This window comes from Falco rusticolus, chromosome 12 (assembly GCF_015220075.1).
Source record: "Falco rusticolus isolate bFalRus1 chromosome 12, bFalRus1.pri, whole genome shotgun sequence".
Lineage (NCBI taxonomy): Eukaryota > Metazoa > Chordata > Aves > Falconiformes > Falconidae > Falco > Falco rusticolus.
The window spans coordinates 25261127-25284382 of NC_051198.1; the positions used below are offsets into that span (position 1 = coordinate 25261127).

At 40.6% G+C, this 23256-nt stretch overlaps 2 long non-coding RNA genes across 5 annotated transcripts; one reads left to right on the forward strand and one right to left on the reverse strand.

The window, feature by feature from the left end:
- Positions 1-1356: 1356 nt before the first annotated feature.
- Positions 1357-14710, forward strand: LOC119155893. Of its 4 annotated transcripts, none has more exons than XR_005106898.1 (3): positions 1357-3854; positions 4176-4240; positions 4521-14710. It is a non-coding gene; the product is annotated as an uncharacterized LOC119155893 (long non-coding RNA). The 4 variants fall into 4 exon arrangements; XR_005106899.1 differs by lacking the exon at positions 1357-3854 and adding an exon at positions 3861-4043; XR_005106900.1 differs by lacking the exon at positions 1357-3854 and adding an exon at positions 3861-4043 and having other exon boundaries at positions 5389-14710.
- On the reverse strand, positions 6461-21544 carry LOC119155894. Its single transcript, XR_005106901.1, has 2 exons — positions 18408-21544; positions 6461-16639 (listed from the first exon to the last, which is right to left on the reverse strand). It is a non-coding gene; the product is annotated as an uncharacterized LOC119155894 (long non-coding RNA).
- Between the last annotated feature and the right edge of the window lie 1712 nt (positions 21545-23256).

Genomic DNA, 23256 nt, shown 5'->3' on the forward strand with positions numbered 1-23256 from the left:
ATGCAGGTGGGAAAGTGGTGGGCTCCTAGCAAGGTGGCTTGTAACAAGGTCAGAGCATAGTGCAAAATGGTTGAAATGATATCATGGAAGGAATAGAAACTATTACCACGCCAAACCCAGTTTTTTAGATTGTTTTTGCGGTGTCAATAATTGCAGATGCAGTGGATACAGACTTTGGTTTCGTTCCCTTGATACAGGGTGAGAAGCATTTACAAAGGTCCACATTTCATGACGTTTGTAAGGTCTGCATTTCATGACACTCTTGGAAAACGGTGAAGTCCCACACTTGCATCCATCTTCTTCCATCTTCCTTGGCTTGTGAGTGAAATCCCAACTAACCCAGAGATGCATTGTGACGTAAGATTGGAGATCTGTTAGGTGTGTGCTGTAAAGGGGTCCCAAATCCCCGAGTTTTGAGGTCACTTTTGGGATGTTAGAGAACTTCTCTGTAGAGTTTTCCCTCAGTCTGCAGGTAGCTACAGCGAGGATGGTGTGACTGGCCTGGCCTGTTTGCTGGGGATGGTGTGGCTCTGTGTCCCAGATGGTGCCTAGCTCGGGTTGGACAAACAGATTGAGTTTTAGCCCAGAAAAAGTTGGACTGTTGGTTGGTATTGAGAAGCAGCCAGAGGCAATATTAGTCCTTGAAGACAGTGGGCCTGCTGTTAGATCTCTAGTCAAATGAAAACTTTAATAGTCAAAATTAGCCCAGCTGCTTGACAGCAAGAAGTAATCCAGATAGGTTTTTGACTGGCTGGCCTGTTTCAACTTGGCCCCTTTTCACTACGCTTAAAAAAAAAAAATCATTTTTAAGTTGATACCAGAGCACAGGGCAGGGGTTCGTTTGCTGAAAGGGCATCTCGACAGCGCTTAGTGGCACTACAGCTCCGGGACCGGCCTGTTGATTGCCAGGCGGCATTTGAAGTACTTTGTAGAATCTATAAGGATCACAAAGAGTTCCCTTTTCACTGCTGGGTTACATGTTGTTGGGACAGTCACAGTAGCAGGTGCAGGGGCATCCAGAGCCCTGAACTGGTATGTCTTATCAGTTGTATCTACATTTAGATGAAGAGAGTGGAAAAGAATGCAACTGTTTTTTCATTCATCCCTAATCTTTCACTCTTGACACCTTTAGGGGTGTTTACGTATCGTAATAAGATGTTAACGAGATAGATGCCATGTAGTTTTAGGAGGAGCAAACTCAGGGCTCTGCTTCTTGGGGGTTTGCTTTTTTTTTCCTTTTCTTGTTTTCTTTTTTTTTTTTTTCTCCCAGGATTTTTTCCCAGGGTTTGTTCCCAGTTTTTTCCTGTTTGTTTTTTTTCTGGGTGTTTGTCCAGGTTTCACTATTTTTTTCTGGGTTTGACCCTTTTTCTGCCTTTCTTTTTTCTAGTTTTGACCAGTTTTGTTTGAGTTTGGAGGGTTTGGGGTGAAGTTTTTAGTGCAGCCAAGGTTTTGTGGGGGGCAGCCAAAATAATTATGAACCTTACACAGGAGTATGCCAAAAATGCAAAGCCAGTGATTTAATACTTCCAGAGTAATAAGAATGGTTGAATGCTCAACCATCGTTCCCTTCCATGGCTGTGATTTTTAACTGCTAATCTCTAGCCCAGTTAAGGTAGCTTATGTCTGAGGAAGGTCTCTCTTTTGGGTTTACTTGTTTATGAAATGTAAGTTTGGATAATTAGCAGGTTAATGTGATACATCATTCTGGCAGCAAACTTCTTTTATACTTAAAAAGAAAATGGAGCTTCCCTTCAGTCTCTTTGCACTGCATCCAATGGGTGATGGATGACTTTTTGGACAAGACCAATTGCATTGCCATCAACAGGAATTTTTTTCCAAATATGCAATAATTTAGATCAGGTTTATCCATAGACACATCTTGACTTAAGCCTTGATCCTGTACCGTACAGACAAATGAATGTTTTTCACTGTTTCCACTGAACAAGTTGCAGTCTCAATCTGACAAATAAATGCCTAATGAGGAGCTCAGGGTTTGGAAATGGGATGAACCCTTTCTTTGATATATGTCAGAGTATTTTCCAGTGAGGACTTGGAGGTGCCTGTCGGACTGCCACCTTGCCTTCCCGGCTTTTTTGGGAAGGGAGAGGAAGCTTGTTTTAGAAGCAGGTTCCCTCTCCTGTCGAGTAATCAGCCTGTTTGATCCCATGACACATCACATCAGATTTACACTTAGAACCATGCAGAGTTTTCATTACAGGAAGAGGTTTTTGTACTGTGGACACCTGCAGCATGTACAAAGGTGATGTGAAGTGCATGTGCTAATTTAAAATAATTTCCTGGGTAATGAACTGGATCAAAAATGAAGGATGGTACTGCCAGTATTTTTAATATGTTGACATATTTTTGGGGAAGAACGTGGCCCATGCTTCCGTTTGTATCTATAATTTAGCGTGACTCATAACCAGAAGTCTGAACTGTCCTGGTGAAAAGAAAGGAATGGATATTAAGATTGCAAGTGCCAAGGCAGATTTTGTATATCGAAAGCTGACAGAAAAGATGATTTGCAGAGGTTTCAGTAAGTGCATCATTAAATCATCCTTGGCTCCTTCTCAGATGTGTATTTTTTTAAAAAAAACCCCGATGCTTCTCTAAGCAAAAATATAAACATGTGAAACACTGGAGGTGACTTTCTTGGAAGAAGTGGTTTTTTCCCCACTAAGGAAATATATTTTTTTCTTAAGATGTCCAATTGATTAATGCCAGACCGCATGGAATTACTAAGTGAAATCCTCAAGATGTTCTATTGTTTTTATAGCACAACTCAGTCACCAGTGTTTTTCTGTATGTGAAAATATTTGGCAGCCTTGTTGACCAGATAGGCAATGGTATGTGAATTTCACATTTTATATAAAGGCCCTTGGTTTCATATTAAAAATTAGGGGTTTGACGTTCAGCTAAAACAGCGGGTAACTGATTGCCTTCATAATTTCTGTAGAGTGTCATGAGAAAGGAGAGCCTCGTGCCATGCTCCACTCCAACAGCCCTGGACATACATGCCCGGTTTTCCTGAAGGTATATTTGGACACACCAAGCTGCCAAGCCTGGAATTACCTGTAGCCCAGCCGGCCTCAGCAGCTCTCCCCATGGCCCATGCAGAGGCTTCAGTCTGCTCTCCCGGTGTTACAGGCAAGTTCCGTCTTCATAGCGGAACCTCCCTACTATGTTTGGCGCGAGCAGCGCTGAGAAACATACATATTGTATAAATTCCCTTCTTGAAGCACTACCAGTACTTTGGATAAGCCACTGTAAAACTACTGGTATGCATTTGTTCATAGTTTGGAAAATACTGTTTTCATTACAGTAAACCAATATAAACATCAGCAATATTCCTATCAAACAAATTAGTTCTCATGTGAAATGTATGGTAAGTAAATTTGTTGTGTAGCTGAATACAGTGTTATTTAATGGAACTTGATTTGGTGCCAACTAAACATATGGATCTTTAAATGCATTCCCCTTGTGGCTATGTTGAAATCATCCACCAATAACATGTGCTGAATTCCCTTCCAGATTTGCAGGCTGGCTGCCCTTATTGTATGAGGTTTTGAAATGCAACAAATAGTATTGGTGAGGGAGGGGAATACAGTGCAAGAATTTCTGTTTTGTTAGTTATTTTTCAAAAACATTTTGCTTGACTAAAGCTTTTCTTCTCCACCCACCCCCCTAGCCCCCTCCTTCCTTTCAGCCTGGAAAAGAGTTTTGTTTTATCTTCAAATGCCATAAAGGTTCTTCGTTCCTTTGAGGATTTTTGTCTCCATTTCTCTTCTACTTCTTCCCTTTTTACCAGGGGAAATCAGTAAAAGGGGAGATAAATGGAAGACAGGGAAATACAGGTAAATCTTTTTGTCCTTACCTTTTTACAGTATTAAAATTATTACTATAGGAATATATATTTATGAAAAAAATATTTTTTCAGAAAACACTGCCTTTTTTTTTTTCCTTAGTTGTGACAGTCTGTGTTCTATGACAGGAGGCAGTATTCAGAAAGCTACTGCAGCTGTCTCGTTTTTAACCACAGAACTGTAATGTGCTAACATGATAGGATGCAGCAGAAGTAGTAGCGTGGATCCTGGTCTACCAAACACTTCTGTGCATGCTTACATTGATTGCTGTCTGTACTAGTATTTGAAATCGGTGTCATTCCCTTCTTGCAGTGAAGCATACACAAGTGTCAGAAAGTCTGAAGTCAGTGTTCCTCCACAGCAGTCAGTGCATTAAGGTGGGCTTTAAAAATTATTGTACTGTAATTACCTCACGTCATTTAAATGTAACTCACTGGCAATTTCTTTAAAACCTTTCCTTTGTACTTAATCAAATGCTGAAGTGGTGCTAAGAAGGATGGGCCTCATTTTATTTTCTCAAATTCCCTCCAGGGCTATAACCACAAGTGAGTGCATAATGATTTACATGTATAACATCTGCGTGCGCTGATGTCTCTTGTAGTCAAAATTGTGTTTTGGCTTACTGAGACAATTAAATGGCGCAAATTGTGTTCCCAGATTTGTGCCCAAACGTCATATTCAGAGCTCTGCATGCGTTCAGCTGGTGGCTGGCTGGCCAGACCTGGTAAGGTTACCTGACGGTGGCACGCAGGACTTGCAGGCGTCCAGAAACAGCTTCACATGCAGCTCCAGGCGCTGGATGGAGACCACCTTGGAGGGACTTGGCTTTAGAGAGCAGCAGGAAAATAAAACATTCTTTCAATAAATAATTAGGAGGACCTGTTAATGCTATACGGAGTAGAGCGGAGTTGTCTGTGCCAGTTCCTTCTGTAAATTGGTGTAGCTCCTTTGGGACCCGTCGAACCGTGCCAATATACATCAGCCAAGGCCCTGACACGAGTGGAGTTACTGGGGGTTTGACCCTGTGCCAGCTGAGGAGCTGCTTCTCCTGGAGAGTACATCAAGTAGAAGAGGATGTCGAAGGGGCAATTCAGTACTGCAATGATTTTTATTTTATTTTGGGTTTTTTTAAGCCTCAAGAAAACGTAGGTGAAACGGTGGCGTAATGCTGACAGCTAGAGGGGGGGCACTTGGGTTGCAATTAATGCAGCAACAAGTGGCAAGCTGAAAGATGTTTTTATTCCCTCAAAAACAAAGTTAGGGGCTAATTATAGATCCACTGATGTAATGGGAACATTCTGACCCACCATTATTGTCATAATCATAGTTGTAAGTCTGGTAAATTTAAAGGTCTGTTTTCCTTGCGTCCTGCATACAAATTCCATTTCATAACATTTTGGGCTATTTCAGGGAGGTTACAGGGCTCTAAAGGTGATTAAACTCACTCAGTCATCAGCAGCTTGACTTGTAACCCACTCAAGGACTGCTTATAATAGTATTGCTTCATTTTGTTATTTCTCTTGAGGTTCCCTCGACCACATCTCACCTTCAGCTAAGACATTTTCAAGTGCCAGCCTGAAAAATCAAGAGTTCTGCGCAGCTAATAGGATCTGCTGTCGATGTCGTTAAAATCTTGGCGGGAGGTGGGTAGCGAGGAGAGGAAGCAGTCCAGGGGCATCGAGCCTTACATGTTGTCCTCCTGCCACACGGGATGGAGCAGCGTGTGCGGTGGCGGTGTGTGCTGCGGGGCACCACCCCGAGCAGGACCGAGAACGGGGGGATCCGCGCGGTTCTGTGACTTTGCTGTGTAAATCCGAGCTCCGGCATCACACGTTTGCTGACACACAGACTTTGGGTGCTTTTATTACCAGGTGAGTGCACCAAGTCTGTCCGTGACCTGATACTTGGGCCTGCGTTTCTGCAAGAAAACTGTGGCGGTGCCTCAGGCCATCTCTAGTGGCATCTTCTGAACTGTTTGAAGGTGAAACCCAACTGTCCCTGTAGTCCCTACTGTCACAGATCACTGAAGCTGATTTGGTCACCTTTGCTGTGAAATATTTTTGAGGTGCTCACCCTGTGTTCTGTTTGGGCTAGGTGGGGAGCGATATCTAGTCTCTTCCAAAGGTGTTTTCATACCGGAGCCCGGTGCTCTCCGTGTCCGCCTGGTGGGAGCGAGCATGGTTTGGACTCAGAGCAGAACTGTAGCAGGGGCAGGAGCCAAGTGCTTGAGAATTTCTTCTGCCTGCAGGGGCATGTCGGGTGATGGACGGATGAGAAGGGCATGGTGTGTCCAGGCAGCAGCAGAGTACCATGAGCCTGCCAGCGTGCTGCTGGGGTGGCTGGCTGTGGGCAGCTGACAGTCTCGCCCGCTCAGTCAGCAGTAAGCTGGGCTTGCACAAGGCCGATGCAGAGACAAAACATCTGGGTCTCAAGTGCCTTTGGGTCTGGTGTTGCAGCCTGAGGTGTGTGGAGTGAGGTGCTGTCATGGCAGTATGTGTGGATGAGAAACGCGGTCCCAGAGGATTTGACCTTCTAGGAAGAAAAATGACATGCACTACTGTTTTGTTTGTGAGAGTTTTTATCGTTTCTCTTTTTTCTTTTTTTTTATGGATCAAAACCGATGTATAATATGGTGAGGCAGGATAACGTTTGAAGTTGACAGTCAATACCTGGGAAGCAGATAAGAGAGGTACAAGCATGATGCAATCCAATGAGACGTGGCTGAGAGAGGGTGAGGGAGGACAGCAGTAGTGGTGAATAACCTTCAGGGGAAAGACCCTGGGGGCCATAACCTCAGTTCAGAGAATATGTAAAACTTACAGGGGCCAAAGGGGGAGTAGAAAATGTCAGAAGCCTTCCAGAGCAGCAGAAGGTTATGATCTGTTCCCCAGCCACTGCTTGGAGATAAGCTTCTCTTTGGGACAGATTCAGCAATATTTACAATTTATGTGATGTGCATAAAATAAAATGCTTTGTCCGCTGATCCTTTAGCCAAATGCAGAACACAGTCAGAAGCTTTGCAAAGCTGAATATCTTAAATTATAAATCAACTTTTTTACACTGTATTGAAATTACTGTAAACTCCCAGCCTTTGTGATAAGCTACCACAGAAGGGATTAGAAGCCAGCAAATATTTCTGGCTAATAAACTCTGAAGATACTCCTAATTTTTTCCCAAAAGACTGAAAAAAATTGATTCCCAAATTCTGTTCAAACTGGTGTAGATAGCTCCGGTGCCTTGGTTTTATAGGGCAAACTCCTTAGGTAAATGATAGAAGATTGCAAGTTAAAAGACACTTGAAATTATATTAGTTTAGCAAAGTGAAACAAAAGTTATACTGTAAGCAAGAGAAACTACTCAGTTTAGTTTCTCTGTCCCAATTAAAATGTGGAAAGTAAACCAACTGCATAATAGCAAAAATGCAGAGCTAAAACCTCTTGTTGTTTTGTTGCAAATTCCATAATTTTACGTATTTCATCAGCCCTTAGCTCATATAGATTCATGATTATGTGAGAATTTTTGCTTATTAGCGTTTTGGTTTTAGTCTGAATTGCAGCGAAACTGGAAACATGCTCTAAAACCTCTGGAAATACAAAGCAAAGGAAAAAAAAAAAACCTACCGTCAAATGATCTTTAGTAAAAAAGATGATGTGGGGGTTTTTTAAGCTGGTCATACAACTTCAGGGTATATATCTGAATGCTATATTTCAATAAAGTGTATTTGAGTGCTATGTTTCACCACCAACTTCAAAATGATTATCCAGCCTCAAGAGAAATATTTGCTAAGTAATATGACCAGGTCAAGACGAGGGTGATTCCACTGCATGACTTCACTGCCATGTGAATTTACAGGCATGTAACTTAAAACTTCATTCTTGCAGATAAACTTTAGTTTTTTCTTACTCTTTATGAAGTGAACCTGGAAAGCATCTGATCACCATCCTCCTTACAATTTATTATTTTTTTTCTCATATTGGGAAACAGTTGCCACTTACCCATGATATTCTTCTAGATGAAATCTGAAGTTCTTCAATCTTTCCTTATGTCATGTTTTGTAGGTCTGTGTAAGTTTTATTGTTCTGCTGTGGTTTACTCCTTTCTAATGCGTGATGCTCGAATTGGCTAGAGTATTGTGGATGAGACCTTTCCATTGCAAAGTTGCACAGAATAACTACTGCCTGTCTCTTAGGAATAATGTTCACATTTTTAACACAAGCCAAAAAGACCAGTGCCCTCTTGCAGCATAATGGTATTGACATGTATTTGCTTTGTCATCTGCTATAACCCCAGATTCTCCTGTTCGTCCATATTTTGTAATAGTAAAAAAAGTGACATAAAATGATCTTTTCCTTTTTTTTTTTAATGATCTAGCTTAAGAATAAGCAAATTCAATTTAACATTTAACTCCCCTCTATTAAAAAAAAGGGGGGGGGGGGTGAGAGTTAGTTTTTGGGTGGAGAGCTTTTATTTCTAGTTTCATCCCAAGCAAATTTTTATGGCTGAGTTATAAACCCCTGAAAATTGCAGTTCATAATGGAAACATTGGCAGACCCTGAACGGCGCCGCTGTAAAGTAGTATGAAGCTTTAAGTTTTTCCACTTTTAGACCTGGAATAAAACTAAATTACAACACTTTCCGTAGAGGCATTTGATTTTCCCCCCAGTAATTTCTGCTGGATCTGTCCAGTGTTTCCTGACTTCCTATGTTGTCATTGGACTTTTTCTTATTGACTAGGCAGTTCGTTTCATTCGATCGGTAGATTCACCAGTGGAGATACCCAAAAAGTGTTGTTTACTGGGGCAGAGTGTGCTAGGAAACGTAGTGCTGGCTTGGAGCAAGTTACAGTGCGGATTTATGGAAGAAATCTACAGCAAATAGGGCTGGAATGAGTGTTGTGGGACTCACAAAACACCTGAAATGATAAGGGTCCCCACAATGTTGTTCTGCAGGATAGAAATGTTCTTCCAGATTCCATCCAAACCCATTGCCGAAGTGGATGCAAAGGCGCTCTGAGAAGAGAATATCAAGGTTGTTTTCCTCTCCCAAGGCAGGAGAAATAGATTAGCAATATGATTTTTCATAGCGCTGCAGTATGCTAGGGTATTCCAGCAGGAGCAGTTTTATCTGAAAGTGGATGTGAAAACAAAAGGCAGAATGGAAGTCAGCAAGTGGACAGGGCTTTTTTCTGGAATTATTCCTGGAGTCATTTCTCATACTGGCGCAGGCTGCAGGAAGCCAAAGATCAACGTGTGGGTTATTTATAACCATTTTCTAAATTACTTCAGTGCAAATGATCTGTTTAGCTACTTCAGTCCTTAGGGCAAGAGTTGCAATGCCACTCGTTTGGTCCCTACGGGGCGGGGGGCAAATTATGGAACCAAGGCATAAGCAAATAACGTACCCTTGCTTTTCTCTTTTGGGTCTCTCCTTCAAGATGAAATTTTTTTGTTATTTGTTGTTATTGCATCCCAATGGATCTGTGGTGGTTCCTGGCACGAACAGCGGAGGGCTATGATATATTCCTAGCTGGGCTGTAGTTAGCTGCCTTGTCCGGGCAGTTTCGCCTCCAGCCCTGTGACAGCTACCCAGGCTGTCCAGGCAGCTGTAACTTTGGCGTGTGGATGTTCTCACTGTTTCTGGAGTTCTCCATGGGCAGCAGGTAAATTTCTTTCGGTCGTAATAGGAATGATTCTAACGCAAAATATAGGAGAGAGGTCCATGAAAATCAGCCTTGAGGTCATAGATAAAAGTGATGTCTCCATCCCCTGGGTGACTGAGAATCATTTCCAAATAGTGGATTAGCTTAGGTTGGATTAGCATTCCTCTTGAACACTTTATCTATGTCCATACTGTTCCTGCACTTGCTTTTTTCTGGATGTAGCAGCAAAGCCCAAAGTCTGTTGTAGTGAAAAACCCAATTGTTCTTTCCCAGTCAACTGGAAAATTTGTGCCTTTATGAGGGTTTATAGGAATGGCACTGAGCAACTAAGAAACTGGGCAACTCTGCTTTTCCTTATTTTCTTCCCTTCTCTACAGCAAAAAAAAGTGGATTTCAGCACAGAGCATCACCAAAACATAAACCGTTCTGTCTGGATCTGAAATCCTTTAGGAGAGAAACACCCTCACCCAGCTGTGGCTGAAGATTGCACCTGCCACTTACCAGCAGTTACAGTAGCTCTTGGATGGATGGAATAATCTGCTGCTGGAAAAGGTAGTTCTTTTGTTTTCGCTGAGGAGCTGAGCTATTCCAGGTGATTTTGTAGGTGAATTCCAGTAGCTCTTTCTCAAAAACTCTCTGTAGCATTGAGCCCCCAGTAAAGACAGTGATAAACTGGAGTGAGGCCAGAGGAGAGGCACCAGGGTGGTTAGGAAGCAAGAGCATGAGAGGTGCTTGGGGTTGCTGAGGCAGTGGGGTTTGCTGGGTCTGGAGAAGGCTATTGGGTGGGTGAGAGGATCCAGTTGTCATCTTCCACTCTCCAAAGGAAGCTTTTGGAGGCAGTGGGATCAGGCTTTCTGACAGACACAATGACAAAGGGACAAGAGGTCATGATCAGAAGTTCTAATGAGAGAAATTTTGTTCGGATGTGAGGAATGTATCCTTCATCATAAGAGTGGGTAAGCACCATGGAAAGTCCCTCCTTGGAGGTTTTTGAACTGCAGCTGGCCCTGATCTCACCTTGAACCTGGCACTGCTCTGAGGCGGCTGGAGCAGGTGACCTCCTGAGGTCCCTTCCAAACTAATTTTTTTCTATGAATCTGAATTCATTTTACAGAGGTAGCATCCTTAAGAAAGAAGGGAAAAAACCCAACTAAACAAGTACCAGAATTGAGGATTTGAGAAACAGGTATGTATCTATATGACCAACTGAGAGAAAATAGGTTTCCAGCTGTTTAGTTTTAGCAGTTTAGTTTTCTTTTGGAAAATAAAATCAGGAATAGTCTAGAGTCTGAAAGTGAGAAATCCAGTTACAATCAGAAGACCTTAAGATTTTTAGCTCCTGTTTTTCAAAAGTAAAGCACCATTAAAAAGAGTATATTTCCATTGCAAAGCAGAGAATGACTGTAATGTTTCTTAATATGCATTGAAAAGTACCAAAATCACATTCTTCGAGACTCTGTGTGTGTGTATTAGATTATATAAACTTTGATTTATACATTCCCAGTCACTTAATGTACATAGTTTAGCATTTTAAAAATCATGAGCACAGAGTTGTCATATAGGATGTTTTGGAAAACAAAAATTATATGTTGTTAAGAAAAGCTAAGATGATCACACTTACTACTGCCTTCTTTTGTTTCCTTCAGCTGAAGCGCAATTGTGAAGGCAAGAAATGTGAAGAACTGGCCTTTTGCTGATATATCACCTGTACGGTAATCAAAGTCTTGTCACTTTGCATTAGCTTTACTTCAGAGCTTACCAAAAAGATCGCCTGCCCTGTAAAACAGCCTAACTTGACCAGATCACCAGCTAACCAGAGGCAGCAGTAGCTGTTGCTCCATGATGCTCCTTGTGGAGCTTCTGCTGCAGGAAGCCGGGAGGCAGATTTGGGATCAGAAACCAGGTCTTCTGTACTCTGGGTTAGCCCAGCTCGCTTTTCTCCGTCTCACTTAGGGCATTTGTTGTAAATATAAGAACCAAAACCAAAAGCAGATAACCTGGGGTTGTAGGATCCTGATTGTTTTTAAACACTGATAAGGGCACTTTGTAAGATCAGCTTCTGATTTGTAGCTGTTTACATTTGGAAGAGACTGAGAGATGCTAATGTCCCTTCTGGCATTCATAGCTATTTTGCTTTCTGGAGATTTGTGGGTTTTACATGGCATAAGATCAAGCTATAACAAGGCTGTGACAGACAGGGTTGTTGTTGAGGTACAGAATGAGTCTTTCTGCTCCAAACACGTTGCTTGCTTTGCAAGTCAGTGTCTGCTCACTCCAGTGACTCCTTTTGCATAAGGGTCATCACTTCAGACGTAGGATTCTGGAAAAAAAAAAAAATAAATACACAGTTGGGTTGCATCTGTGAGTTGATGAAAGAAAGCTCTGAGTTGGGATTTCTTTTATGCTCAGGTAGGCTTTTTCCTGCACCATAGATGTCCTCAAAAGACAAGCAAACATAGTCTCTGTTATTAAGCCAAAAGGAGCAGATAAATCTGACAAATTTTGCTTTTCTGCTGTTTTTCTCTTCTTGGTTTATAAAAGGTCACAGTGTGAACCACTTCAATGCCTTCCACTGTTTTCTTTTACATTTTATAGTGCTTGCATGATCTCAGTGAGGGAGCGTATTTATTGTGCATGCCATTCAGTTTAGATTCAACTGCAGCACATGATTACAGCAACTTAGAGGAAAAAAACTGGAAAATAAGTCCCTGATGTAAAACTGGTAACTGAGCCAAAACAGTAGTGCCAGTTATTTCAATGCCTCACAGAGTGATTTACGAATTCACTGCAAACACATTTAACAATTTATTGGGACAACTGTGCATATTAACCAGCGCTCTCGAAACCTTGGATGCAAACCTCTTTTGATGATAATTTTTCCTTTTAATATTTTACAGAGAGGCATTAGAAGGTGACAGTAGGGAAAGCTCATGTTTGCATCATGCCTTTCAGTGAGTTTATCCCCACAGTCTCCACTGTATTATTTTATTTGGGAAAAGACATGCAATGTCTCCTGGAAGAATGAATACCCACAGGACTGATCTGAATCCTACAGATACTTAGTAAGCTGAGACATAACCCATTTTTCTCACACGTGTGTTGCACATGCCTGTGCCTACGTGGCTTTTAGGCTGCTGAAGAACATGAGAAGCAATTTGTAGCTGGCACTGCTGTCTTCCAGCCTTTGCCTGCTCTTTCCCAATTTGCACAGATTAAACCTGCGGGATTTACAAGGAAGGACACAGATGAATGGAAGGTGGCAAGTAAGGACAAAATTTTTAGGAAGTGTCTCCCAACTTCCTGACGTTACAGCACCTCACCTTTTATTTTAGGCAGGCGTTTACTTACCTTTATAATGGTTTCTATCACAAGCCTCTTGTCCAAGAAAGGTATTTCCAAGTCGTGCTTGTGTTGGTAAATGCAGAAGCTCTGTCAAACCTTTCAAACCATGTATGAGACACCAAAAATACCTTTTTGCTGGAGAAAATTATAGCTGCCGTCTTCCTACTAAACCTGCAGGGAGGCATGACTAGATGCCACCTAAAATGTTTTAGAGGTAAATGGAATTAATGAAAGCCCCAGTGTTTTGCTTTATGATCAGTTTAGAGGCTGAGAGATGCAGTAGCTCGGATTTTTTTTATCTAATAAGGTCCCATCCCACAGCCTTATCTATATGCTGGTAAGGTAATGCAGAGCAAAGTGCCAGCACAAAGTAGGTAGTAAGAACTATCCTAAGGGTTGTAGAAGGAGGTTGGAAGGAAGGACTTGTTTTTCACACAATGTGAAAGCTTGATCTTTGCCATCCCATCTGGCTGGTTACTTGCAAGTAAAGTAGATACCATTATAAACACTTTAGGGAGATGTTCTAAATTTTGTAAATGTTCAGTGGGGCTTGGGTGGTAACAGCAGTACAAAAGCTGCCTTTACTCTCACTGCATATATACTGCATGTGTCTAGGGCTCAAGTATCTCGATCCTGTTGCATATCTATTTTTAAAAGCTATATTTTTTTTATAGCTTACATACAGACTCTCCAATGCACATTTACATGCTACAATGAGGTCATTTTTCTGGATAATTGGGAAAGTTAAGTAATTGCTTTAAAAAGTAAACATTTCTTTTAACATCCATGAAGCAAGTCTTAGAGCTGTTTGATACCTATACTCCTGAAATTAAACAGTGGTTTACATCAACATGAAATCCATCTTGAGCTATCCTATGATGTCATATGGCACTGCCAGGACACATGCAGGCGACTTCAATACCCTTCATTCATGATGGGGAGCCTCATTGTGATTTCATTTTTCCCTCAGACAGCTAAAGGCAATATATAAAATCTGGTATCCATATGATTTGTGTGTATTTGTAGTGTACCTGTTGACAGCTTAAGACACCAGTGGGACAGACTGGCAGAGTTTTCTCTCCATCTTTTATTGCCTTTATGCTCTCCAAAGCATGACCTTGTGGCTTTAAAGTAATTTACCTGTTGGTGTACTCATGTGGCAGCAAGATACTTTGAAACACCTTCCCCTCACCCACCCCTTGGTTGGTTTGGGGGTTTTTTGTTGTTTGTTTTTGGTGTGTGTGTGGTTGTGTTTGTTTAGGACCAAACAGAACGATCTTGGTCTGTGTCTAGGTTTCTTTATTTTATGTGGTTTAGGGTCATAATTTCTCATTTCAACCCTGGTGGTGATTGCAGCTTCTAAGCTAGTATGCCTAGCTTTCTTTGGAGCACTTTAGTACCTTCTTCCATAGAATTTCCCATAGACCTTTCCTAATTCATCAGTCTCTGGATAAGATTTAACTATAAGATCAAGATTTGTCTTTGCACATCAAAAATGTTGATTCTGGAATTACTGCTTCTAAATTAGCAACACAATCCAATCGCTTCTTTGCTTCCACCTACTCTCTAGTTTTTACTACCTTATGTCATTTGCCAAACTCAGACTCAAGGTCCATCGGACTCATCTTTTTGTCATCTCACAGTCTGATGACCCAAACTCTGACTGGGATGTCTGTTCATTATTTCTACTGTGGTTATTCACAGTAAACTGCAGCATTCAAGTCAGTGAGACAGGAATGAATTAGGGTAGCAAAAACCCAAACACCAGTTTGATAAGAGAGGGGTAAAGTTTGTGATCTAAAGATGAAAAGGAACAGATTTTAAATGTTCTTGCCGTAAAGATGGGTGCCCTGCATAAGAAAAAGGGAAATAACCTGGTCTCAGAGCGTGAGATTCTGCATAATAGACAGTGGAGCCATTAGTTACTGCATGAAGGCTGAGAACAAATAAGTATTCGGGGGTATTTGACAGCGTGGAAAAATAAGAAATCCAGAATGACTTACCACAAAGGCTTGCGAAGCTTGACATCAGGAGAAGAAACAGAAAGCGAGTGCCAGAGGGGGATCCTCAGCAGAAGTCACTGATAAACTCAGCCCTTTGGTGGGTGGTTAGATATCGTGTAATGCTTCAGAGGATGCCGACGTGTTCTTCAGCTCCTTAATATCTTTGATTACTTCTGAATAACTCTTAGGTTAAGTTTTGGAAGCTTTTACTTCATTTGAATTCTTCTTGAAAAGCCTAGACATAATAGCCAGTTGTTGATTTGTATGTTGGATGCCGCTTCGATTACTTTCTCCAAGGGAATCGGAAGCCCCCAGAATTTCAAGAAGTCTGGGTGGATCTCTCTGCTGGTAATAGAAATCAGTCACCTTCACGTTTTTCTGAAATATCTGAAATATCTGCTATAGACTAAATAACCTTGTGTTGCCCTTGGAACTAGCTGATTGCACACATCACTTTCCAACCCCTGCACAGGTTTATCTTTCAAACCCACATGTTCCCCAAAAAACATTAATTAGATTTGCCACTGTACCTTACCATACTTCTGAAGTTATTTGGTATGATGCAGGAAAAAAAAGTAGTTTCTAGGTCATTGCTTCAGGAAATGAGTGCATAATAAGCTCACAGCTGTTAAACTGTGGCCAGCTTCTTCTGACACTTAGTAGTACTGTCAGAATTATTATGGATTGGAACAGGGCAGTACAGAAATAATACACAGAAAATAAAATTATGTGATTGTTAAGGGCTTTGGTTTTGAAACAGATTTCACATGAGCGCAAGTTACCAAACAGCATCTTAAGGGTAAGTTGACCAAAAAATATTTCTAATAAGAGAGTAAGAAAACATACCGTATTAATTTATTTATTTTTTTTAGTTGTAGCAAAGCAGAAAGTGTAAATACCCCAATTTTCTGAAAGGGACCTAAATAGTCTTTGAGACCTCTGGGGTGAATAGACAAAGAACAATTAAGATTGATTATGCATTCAGTTAGAGGTTGAGCTGTGCAGCATCTGTGAGTACCGTGCCCCTCCGCTCCCAGATGGCAGCTAGATTTCTCAGTGAGCAAGGTGGGGGCGAGGGGGGAAGGAATATCACGTAGCGTGACTTTATCACTAGATAGGAATGAAACCTTCAAAGTGCTGCCAGCCCCCAAATGCTACCCATTAGCCCAGCTGTGTGAAAGTGCTGTCTTTAGTGCCTGTCAGCAAACAGAGCAATGAGGTTATACGTAGCAATGGACTCAGTAGTTTGGGGGGGTTATTTATATACTAAAAGTGAAACTTTTACTATAAATGTGGTATGAATTTGTGTGCTCTCTCTAGCTGCATTGTTTGCTTACTGCTGAAATAACACTTTTACAGCTTTGGGTCAGCATGAAGCAATTGTTTGCTCTCTTTGTCATCAGTCGTACAAATATAAGTCAAAGGCATGGTTTAAGTGTGTTTTCTATAGCAAAGAAAAAAATTGCAGTAAATTAGAATTAATTCTAACAGCCACATTACCAGCAAGACCTACAGGGGTGAAATCTTTTAGCAGTGGATAGCACTGGTGGGGTAACTCTGAGTTGGCTGTTTTCTTCATTGCTTGACCAAAACCAATTGTAAATTTTGACCTATTGAATAGTTTTACTGGGGAACAATATTCTAAAACAAAAACATGCACACTCACCCACTTATAATGAACCTTCACAGCAGTAAGATCTGTGGAACAGGATCTTTTTTCTTCTAGGTTAACTAGTCACACTCTCTTCTATTGTTAAGTTATGGCGCAACACCTATATTTGAACAAAAGTATTGACAGCCACAGAAGCATCACCTAGACCATATGTTGGGGGTAATGATGATCTTCATCAGTTCCCCCTCGTTCCAGGGGTGATTACAGCCTGCATTTTAAAAATGGCCAGAGAAGGCTTACTTTGCTTTGGTGTGTGTCCTTTTACCTCCCTATTTCTTCCAGGGGCAAGTTCATAGATGAGTTTAGCCATGTTTGATTTTTGACTTTCACTTCTGTTCCATTTCAGTCTGCGATGGTCTGTTTAATATTAACATTTATGATGGAAAGTCTGTACTTTCTGCTTTAGTCAAGCACAAATGGAAGTCACAAAGGAATCTTTAGCAAGTATTCCAATATCATGGTTGGATATGTGAGGTTTGGAAACTTATGAAAAGTTTCCTCTGTTGAAATGCCTCTGTCTAGGAAAACAATGGAGGTCTAAACAGCAGACTGGAAGCCCGTGGCTCTTGAGGCTTTGATGCAAAACTTTAGGGGAAAGGGGAACAAAGGGCAAGAGGTTTTAGAAAAAAAAAAAAAAGCTACAAATGATCAAGAAATATAAAATGATCTATTTTCAAACCTCCTCCGAGATGGATGGCTCCACAAGAACAAACATGAAGGTAAACCAAGACCAATAAATATGTTAAAAAACCTCTTTTGTATAGTAATAACTGCAATTACAAGTCATGCCTGTGTGTATTTTCTATTTCTACACAGGTAAAATTGTGTTCATGGTCCATTTGTTCATTCAGACACCAGTCAAACCTGACTTACATACTGACCAATCGGTATTCATAAAACTTGTGTTCGTGAGCATCAGAGAGCCAAATAAAACATTTAGGTTTTGGGTTGCTTGGTTTCTGTTTAGAAGGTATGGGGTTTTTTGTCCTACAGCTATTAGAAGAGTACTAACAAAGCATTTATTACAGCACTTGAAGGGGTGCTTGTTATTTAACTTATTAAACTTAGGGACAATATGTAATTTTTTTTCCCAAAGAAATCACAGAACAAATTATCTTCCAGATGTTCTAGCTAGTTTTAATCAGACCCCTCCAAATATTTTTATAGTTCATTGAAGGACCCAGAATTAACCAGATCTTGAGAGCAACTGTGCTAGCTCTCAGCACAGATTAGGTTTTGCTCATTGACAATTGCAGTCTTTGAAGAACAGCTGTATCCCAACTCAGAGCAGCCAGTTCTGGTCAAAATGGGAAGGTTTTTCCCCATGCCCTCCGGTAGCCCCCAGCTGTGCCAGCTGCCTGCAGAAACAGCCTCAGGTGCTTCATAACCACATTTGCAAACTTCTGCAACTGCAGAGATCTTGGTACAGGAGGTAAGTGCCTGAAGTCAGGTGCAGGATTCCATTGCCTTGAAGTTTGGTTACTTTTCCCTGCCCTCATTTTAGGTGAGCAAATGGAATTTTTACACATGCTTTTGATCCCAAAGAGGGCAGGAATTACTTAGAAAACATCCAAGTACTTCCCTATGAAATTTTTTAAATGCAGGATTTCCTTTCAGAAATGTCTTTTTCTTCCACTTTTTTAAGTACAAACTATTTTTACCAACTCATCATCAAGGTTCAGTTAGAAATTTACCTGAGCTCTTAGAGCAACATAATGTCCTAAGAATTTACCCAAAGAATGAAGCAATGCACCTTGCTTTTTGTGTGAAAAAAATATTCTGAGTTGAACTTAGATTATTTTTATGAATGGCACATTTTACTTAATTCTAAGATATTAATGTTTGCTTAGAATCTGTTTGCCTTTTACCTCTTTTTCCTAAGTTAAGCTGACGAGCGAAGAAGAGACCTGGTTGCAGAATGGATTTTTGACTGTTGTGCCACCACCTTAACTCCGATGAATCCCTGAACCCATTCCAAACAACGCTGCCGTTGGAGCACTGCAGAATCAGTCAGCAAAACTTGCCTTCCAACCTGGCCCTGGCTAGATGATGGGTAAAACCAAAAATAAGTATTAAATTGCTTAGGACAGAAGTAGTTAATTGGTAAATACAAATCTGGTTAGAACCATGCCCATTTCATTCTTATACAAATAATTTTCAATAGACATTCACATTTCTAAAATTCCCTAGAATGTAAGGAACCGGTTGATATCCTTGTTGATAAACTTTCTTGGGAAGCTTTTAACCTTACTTGCTTCACTGGATTTCAGTGAGAGGAGGAGGAGGATTGCCAGGGGGAAGGGTGCTGGTGAGATAGCATCAGAACTGCACTGCGCAGCTCTGGAAGGATTAACTAAATTAAAGAATGTGTCTCCTGTGAAGGGAGGGTGAACCCTTGGTTGTCCAGCACAGAAAAATGAGAAAAGATGACTGATCTGTGCGAGCCAGTCATGGGGATTAAGGGGAAAGGAAAGAATTACTTAAAGGATACTCTTGGCCCATGAACAAATGATCTTGAACAATTCATGAATAAATGAAGCTTTCAGAAGAAGCTTAAGTACAGGGTCTGGAACAGTCTTGTAGTCAGGCGAAATAGGTGAAACACTGACCTACTTTCAGCTGGAGCATGGTGAGTTATGAAAGGAGCTTGTATAATGCAGTTATTGAGTGGCCCAAGGAGCCCAGGAGGTCCCTGCCCAGCCTGTGATCCTGTATGACAGGGAGCACAGTGACAGCAGCAGCATCCTAATGCTACAGGGATGTGGACAGCTATAGCTTTCCTCAACCTTCTCACTGCTTTTCATATGGATCGCTCTTCTTTGTTTAAACAAAAATCAAATTAAGAAAATCCCTGTGCTTCAAAGATTTTAACTGTGAAATATTTTAATAAAGGAGCAAGAAAAAAAACCTATATGATAAAAGAAAAAATACAGTAGAGCCTTCTCTTTTTCCTCTTAAATTTTTCTGTTCCTTGTGCATGTTTGTTACCTCACCAAGAGCCTGTGCTTGTTGGCCAAGTGTTCTCAGTTTTTAGCAAGTTAAAATAAAATAAAAATAAGAAGTCAAAGACATTTGTGTGATCCATCTTTTTTAGAGATTCTAATGTTTTGAGAATGTGAAATTAAAAATTTGTACTCTGATTTTAACAACTAAAATTCAATTTGCATTGCAGATGACCGTCATTTCCATCTATTATTGCAGGTGCGTTCTGTCTAATGATCCGAATCCACTTTCTCGTTGGGTAACTGGCAGGATCACCAGTTCAGTTTTCTGCAGAATGCTAATTAACACCCTTCAAAGCAATTGCAGCTGAAGCTAGGCATTATTTGGGTGGGCACAGGCAAGGATTAATAGGCACAGCTTTTTGTTTATTGCAATAAGGGTCATTCAGGGGAGATCAGAAGTACAGTAGATTAGCGTCTCCATTATGTGCCTGCCTCCTTTCTGGAAAAACCTCCAGTCGAGGCAATAAAGCAGGCTTCAGTCCCCATCACCGTTCAGCTGAAGGGCACATCAGGGCGCATATATCAGCTTTCCAAAGCAGTAACAACACATTAGCTCATTAGTAACTTCATACAAAACAGACCTGGAGCCCCTCAGTGAATAGTATATAGCTGCCTTTGTGTGGCTGTGGTTTAGACAAAGCACTACAAAGTCTTTCTTAAGCTCCAAGGAGGAGTGAAACAATGACAAAGAGACAACAAAACGTGGTATATCCACAGTTAGGTTATTGCCATAAACCTTGTTCCCCAATTAAATCTCTAAAAAATCCATACATAATGTCTTAAGACAGGCACTCATATGTTTAATTCAATGATCTGAAGTAAAAAAAGAAGAAAAAAGCAGCACCACATCTCACTTTCCTAATTCCCTTAGGCACCAGGGACTGAAGTCACATCAGATTTCTGTGAGACTGAGGTTTTTAAGTGCCACTGTCATTTTTGAAACTTAGGGGGTTTAAACACCATCAGTTTTAAATAAAGGTGAAAATCATTTTCAGCTCAAGATTTCACCCTGCTATCCATAGAAGGGAGGAAATTTTGGCTGAGGCAGAGACACAGGTTATTTTGCATATTACAAAATATTTCAAGATATTTTACATGGAGACGCAGTTAATCTAGATTTTATGGATTAAATTTGATGTTTACTCTCTGAAAGAGACAGATAGTGGGATCCTAATGAAACATTCTTTTGAAGAAGTAATTCATACATGGCTAGACACTTTTGAAAAATCTACTCAGACACTTCTGCATCTTCAGAAAATCATCAAAAAATCTTTAAAATTTAACTCTAGTACATTCAAAATCTACTTCCCATCAGAAACTACATACTTCCAAGAAAATGTAGAATTAATTTTCCGTATGACCAAAAAGCCAGATGCTTGCTACCTTCCTCAGAAGACGTACCTCCCTTTGACACAAAACATACTTGTTGCAAGCACATCTTTAATGCTGCAAACAAATGTTGTGGCTGTTACAAAGTCTGATAAAAAAGCAACATCACTTTCATGCAAATCTGACAGCCCTGACAGAAGTTTAATTCTAAAGTTCCGCTGGTAAAGAAAAATCCATTTAGGTGATACTTATTGTAAAACACCCACTGTGTGTAGTAGTCTCAAAATGTAAAAGCTGAATCCAATCAGAGTAATAGAGCACAAGTGAATTCTCTTACAGTGAAAAAAAAGTTGAAAAAAACAGTTTGTTTACTTTGGTTTGCCCTGTCTTGTCTGCCCTTTTCTAGGATACTGACCGAAAGGAATTTGTTTGCACTATGAACAGATACAATGTTGACAAAGGATGGAATAACAAAAAACAAGTGCATTCTCTATACAGAACTTGGGATTTCATGTTCTTTCTGAAGACATTACAGAAACACAGGGTGACATTTGAAGATATTTAGCCCCCAACCACAAGAAAGAATTCCTACCATTGCAGGACTGGATTAAGGGTTGGAATTTATTGTAAAGGCTCTGAACCTACATTTTTATTTATTTATTTATTGCTTGCTACAGGGTATTTGGAAAGTTAAGCAGTGAGCGCAAAGGAAAACAACTTGAAGCAACCACAACCCGTCACCCAAAACCCAGAAGGGTTGCCCACCGACTTCTCTCCCTGTTGCCAGCTTCTGTGAGCATGAACGTCTGACTTTACTCATTGCCTGAGCATTTGCCTGGTCCGCAAGGCAAGCTGCATGTGTCGGTTCAGCCGCTCACTGCAGACCTTTCCGTTTGGTTGGAGGGTACCTCAGCTGTATTTAATAAGACTATCAGTTGCAACTCTTCACAGAGTCCTCAGTTGTGAGAGGGGACTACACACGTAGCTTTAAGACTGGTCATAAAGTAGCAGTGATAAAATGGGACCACCACCTTCCACCTCATATGTGGTAGCTTGCGCCTGAGCTTTGCTCAGAGTTGTTTTGCTCCTTTCTTTTTCATGCCATCATTAATCTGTTCAGTTTCATGACATGCACACAAGATAAATTATATTATTGATAATTTGTAGAGAAGGAAAACAGGATACAGATGCTGCATCTCTTCTTGGAAAATACAAGTAACTTGGCTACCAGTGCTGCAATCATCAAGAAATATTTTACAAAATTTCCCAAGAGAATACAAACACTAAGTGACTTGTCCAGAATTAGAAGTTTCAACCAGGAGCCTTGTTACAGCTCCACATGCTAACCCTCGGCAGTGCCTGCCACCATACTTAGCTGATGAATTGTTCAAATACAATGATGATTCTTTTCCAAAATAAATAGCCTATGGCTTGAGTGCTGCAGCAATCATTTTACTTTTTCCTACACAGAATTTTTTTTACAAAGGACACTACCAGTTCTTATCTGAAACAACATTTCATTCAAGAACTCATGTTTACTGTCTACTTTTTTCTCAGTCCGGATATTGACCTGCCTGTAGCACAACAGCTAAGATGAAGCTTTGAAATGCAGCGTGATACGAGCTGGGAAAGAGCAAGTGCTGGCGTTCTGCTGTTCTGCTTTCGGGTTGGGGTGGGGTTTTTTTGTTCATTTGTTTTTAACAGCACATTACAAATTCTGCCTTTCAGAAAAGACTGTTGAATTAAGTACATTTTTACATGTATATAGAAAATCTTAATTCGTTAAGATACTGTAGATCTCAGGATTAGTGATGAATAATCCTCAGGACTTTTTCCTAGGTAAACATACAAGATTTTTGTAATCTTAAAAAGTGCTCTCATTTTTAATCTCTTACCCCTAAACTGAAGTGTCCATCGCACAAGCCAGTCAGTCACTGTCTGTCATACCATTAAAGGCTCCTTTTACAACAGGTCTTCCAGAAGTGCCTTCTCAAAGGAGTCTGAGAACTTGACAACTTGTAGGAGCTGAGCCCATATGTATAATTGAGCTAGAAACAGTATATCTTTTTTTTTTTTTTTTGTAGTTTCACTTGCCTAAAATACCTTTAAATAAATTTTTAAATGCTGTAATGGCATTTTTGGTCCTGAACCTAGTCAGAAACCAATGGTGAAAGCCATCTGAGGTTTCAGAATTTGTTAAACCAGCACCTGCCTCCCCTTTAGCATCACCAGTATTCAGAATGAAACTGCAACACAATCATCACCACACCATTTCAATGCCAATGAACAATTCCCAGATGTGTTCAGGGGGTTTCCACAAAAATTTTCACGAGTCAATTCAGAGTGATGTTGGACAACATGGGACAGTATAACCACCACTACT